The sequence below is a fragment of the Olea europaea genome, chromosome 2, assembly GCF_002742605.1.
Source record: "Olea europaea var. sylvestris chromosome 2, O_europaea_v1, whole genome shotgun sequence".
Taxonomy (NCBI): Eukaryota; Viridiplantae; Streptophyta; class Magnoliopsida; order Lamiales; family Oleaceae; genus Olea; species Olea europaea.
This window is the reverse complement of record NC_036238.1, coordinates 25,987,612-25,992,562: the sequence shown is the minus strand read 5'-3', so window position 1 is coordinate 25,992,562 and position 4,951 is coordinate 25,987,612.

The following is a 4,951-nucleotide window of genomic DNA, read 5'->3' as shown; positions in this document are numbered from 1 at the left end:
ATTTTATCTATGTACGAAGATTGGGATAAGTCCAGTAATCTTTTAGATCTATCTCTATAAATCTTGATTCCCAAGATATACGTTGCTTCTCCCATATCTTTCATGGAGAAATTCTTTGACAACCATAATTTTACCGATTGAAGCATTGGAATGTCGTTTCCCATTAATAAGATTTCATCGACATATAATATTAGGAATATGACCGCGCTCCCACTTGTCTTCTTGTAAACACACGGTTCATCTTCATTTTTGATAAAATCAAACCTTTTTATTGTCTCATCAAAATGAAGATTCCAACTCCTAGAGGCTTGCTTTAATCCATAAATGGATCGATTTAGCTTACATACTTTGTTGGCTCCTTTGAATTCAAAACCTTCAGGTTGTGTCATGTACACCTCCTCTTGTAAGTTTCCATTAAAGAAAGCAGTTTTGACATTCATTTGCAATATCTCATAATCATGGTATGCAGCTATTGCAAGCAAAATCCGAATGGACTTTAGCATGGCTACAGGCAAAAAAGTTTCATCAAAGTCAACGCCTTGTCTTTGTGTGTAACCCTTCGCTACTAGCCTTGCTTTGTATGTATGGACGTTTCCATCCACATCGACCTTTTTCTTGTAAACCCATTTACAACCTATCGGTTTTATCCCACCTGGAAGGTCAACTAAGGTCCAAACCTTGTTCTCATACATTGAGTTCATTTCGAATTTCATGGCGTCTTGCCATCTCTTCAAGTCAACACTTGACTTTGCTTCTATATAATTTGTAGGTTCATCATCCTCGACGAATAATACTTGATTAGTAATTGTGAATTCGTACCTTCTGGGAGGTCGAATGATCCTACTTGATTTACGCTGAGCTCGTGTCCTCAGGGTTCTCTACATCCCGATCAAGATTCTGTTCGTTAACATGTGTAGGATCAGACTCAAGTTCATCTAATTGATCAATAGTATCTGTGGATTCTTGAACTTTTTCAAGTTCTAGTTTGCTCTCACTACCATCTTCTAGAATAAACTCTTTCTCTAGGAATATGGCATGTCTTGAGATGAACACCTTCTTCTCAACGGGATTATAAAAATAATATCCAATTGTCTCTTTCGGATATCCCACAAATACACATTTGTCAGATTTAGCCTCAAACTTATCTAATTCATTTCGCTTTACATAAGCGTCACAGCCCTAAACTTTCATGTGAGATAAGTTTGATCTTTTTCCTCTCAATAGCTCGTATGGAGTTTTGTCGACCGATTTAGATGGGACACGATTAAGTGTGCAGCACGCAGCAATTAGTGCATGACCCCAAAATGATTTTGGGATGTTTGCGTGGCTCATCATAGATCGCACCATGTTTAACAAAGTGTGATTCCTCCGTTCAGATACACCATTATGTTGCGGTGTATATGACGGAGTCCACTGCGAGAGAATCTCATTCTCTTTTAGATAATCTAAAAATTCTCCATTTAAATATTCTCCACCTCGATCTGATCTCAGCGTGAGAATAGTTTTACCATTCTGTTTCTCTACTTTAAGTTTGAATTCCTTGAATTTTTCAAGTGCTTCATGCTTGAATATCATCAGATACACATAAACATATCTAGAATGACCATCAGTGAATGTGATGAACTAAGAAAAACCACCTCTGACAGTTATTGACATGGGTCTACATACATCAGTATATATTAGTCCCAGCAGTTCTGTGGTTCTTTCTTCTTTTCCAGTAAAAGGAAACTTGGTCATTTTACCTAATAGGCATGACTCGCATTTATGAAATTGTAGAACCCCAAATAATTTTAAACACCTTAGTGGCACTAAGACATGAATATTGGATGGCTAAAGTATACTTCAGATTTTTGGTCTCATTTGAGACCCATTTACGACATAGAAAACATTCAATTCGGAAAATGATATCTAAAGAAATGTTATAGCTCTTTGAATTAGCTTTCCAACGAACTTTGAATTACCCCAATCGGATATCGGGAGAAGAAGTTATGATAGAAATACTAAGACTGTACAGTATCAACCGAAGTACGCGGAATATGAAAAATCAAATTCATACATGATTTTCTAGCACCTTCTTAAACTTATAACTCCCACATAAATGGCACCCGTATTAATGAGTATTAGGCCCTTCACTTGCCCTTAAGTTGTGAGATTTTCACCTAGAAATAGGCCCCAATGCATACACATTTTTCACACCAAGACAAAAGCTTCTAAACATAAAAGAGAGAGTTTTCAAGTCTAGAAAAAAGAGAAAGGAGAGGGAAGAAAATTAGTTTTTTTAGAAGTTTTGGTGCTATCAAGAAGTGTTTTCCAAGCACCAATTCTTAACGGAGTGTTTTTTTTAAACATTAAAGGAGTGCATTTTTCAACAAGGTTCAAAGCATCAATCAAGGTAGGTAGAGGTACAAATTGTTAATTCGTGTTAAGTTATAAGTTTCTAGCAAATGAAAATTTTTGTTAATGTTTGTATGTCTAATGGTACCTCCGATACGGCATACACATCCATGTCTAATGGTACCTCCGATACGGCATACACATCCATGTCTAATGGTACCTCCGGGTACGGCATGTACTTTCGGTCGAGACGTCGTGTTAAGTCATGAGTCTACGTGTTTGGGATTCTACCGAAAATCCTACTATGAAAAGGTTTCTAAAGTTACAGCTTTGAAGTGCATAGCTTGATCACGAATGCACCAATGATATCTATTGAGTTTTTTTAACTCACGGGTTTAATCCCTTCTCTACAGATTGATATAATTTTACTTTGGGCCTGGATGATGGAAAAGATGGAGAGTGGTGCAACGAGCCCATGGAAAACCCGGTGAACAAGTTATTTAGATTTATTTTTGTGAACGTTTTCAATGTTATTTCTTTAAAGTATTTGAATAACGCTGAACGCGAGAACAAGTTGTATTTTCTTCAAATAAATTACGTTCCTTTTTTTATTCAGTGTTTTATTTAAAGTATTCGAAAGGTTGTTGTTAAAATTATCATTGTAAAAATTAAGCTTCCGCTAAAACATATTCTCCTATGACTAAACCACCAGTTAGTTAAGTAAAGTAAGTAGCGTTCCGGTCCACAAGGGGTCCGGGCGTTACACAAATGATTCAAAATCAGTTGACCCCAATTATCCATCTTTATGTAACTTGGAAATGTGTTTGTCGTTAATATGATCCAGTCTGCAATGCCAGAGGTATGTATTATTTAAATTATCATTTTTATGCCTTTTGGTTTCTATATTCATAATAAACGACTCAGTGTCAAGAATATAAATTCCATTTTGAAAGATCTCATCTTTATAAAACGAACAACGATTGTTCTTAACATTAATTGAAAAACTATTCATGTCCAAACATGAAATAGAAATAATGTTTTTAGTAATGGCGGGAACAAAATAGCAATTTTCTAATTCTAATACTAAGCTCGAAGGCAGTGGTAAGACGTATGTCCCTACAGCTAATGCAGCAACTCTCACTCCATTCCCACGCGCAGGTCAACTTTTCTTTTCTGCAGTGGTCTACTTCTCTTTAGTCCCTGCATATTTATACAAATATGAGATCTACATCCGGTATCTAATACCCAAGAAGTTAATAAAGTAGACATATTAACCTCGATAACAAAAATACCTGAAATAGAAGTTTCAGAAGACTTCTTTCCTTTCAAGTTAGCGAGGTAAGCCTTGCAATTCCTTTTCCAATGACCTTGCACTCTACAGTGATAGCATGGGTCATCAGATTTGGTACTGTCCTTGTATGCTTTGACTGCTTTGTTATTGCCCTTAACCTTTTTGGACGTTTTCTTAAAACTTCCTTTGATTTTCCTCATAGTGCCCTTGGAGGAATGAATAGCTAAGACATGCCCAGTACTAGCCTTGACATTAGGCTCCACAGTTTTAAGCATATTAAGCAACTCAGGGAGTGTGCATTCGATCTTATTCATATTGAAGTTCATAATGAACTATGACTAACTATCTGGTAGAGATTGCAGAACCAAGTCAATACTTAGTTCATGATCCATGATAAAACCCAATGAAGCCAGTTTTTCAATGGAGCCAATCATTTTCAGCACATGAGCACTAACTGAAGATCCCTCTGCCATTTTGCACCGGTATAGTTGTTTAGAGGTCTCATACCTCTCCACACGAGATTGTTCATCGTACAACTTCTTGAGATGAAAAATCATAGTGTAAGCATCCATATTCTCATGTTGCTTCTGCAACTCAGGCGACATAGCTACAAGTATCACACATGCTGCAGTGTTATCGTCAACACTGTGTTTGTTGTAAGCAGCCACCTCTTCCTAAGTGGAATTTTCAGTAGGCACCACTGGAAAGGGCTGCTCAAGGATATACCCAATTTTCTCATGCTTGAGAACGATTCTCAAATTACGGTGCCAATCGAGAAAATTTGGTCCGGTCAGTTTGTTGGCATCCAATATGCCTCTCAAATTCATATGATTACTCATGATTCAAAAACTATAAATGACGAAAAATATAGAATTAATATGTATTATAATGCATATGCACAAATTCAATATGGATTTTAATTAAACGTGCTCCCACTATTTAAAATAAATTCATGACCCTCGTATATAAATTATTTGAATCCACATTTGATTCCAGTGGACTGAGATCCCATTCGTTGTATCAAGATCTTGAGTTTACTCAACAAATCTTAATAAAACATTTGGATAGATATTATTATCAATTGTATCTCCATACAACTCCCAGATCATTAAGCTGACAACTCTTTTGTCTTCACACATCTTATGTGTTAGCTTAACATGCCTCTAAAACTTATCTCCTTGAGTGTACTCAACAAAAGATAAATTTTAGTTAAGTCAAACCTATCATTCAGAAATATCAAATATTTCATAGCGTCAAACGTATCCCTAATGGACTAGCCTTGAGTGTACTCAACAAGTTGAGACGATTTGGGACTCTGATTTTTCA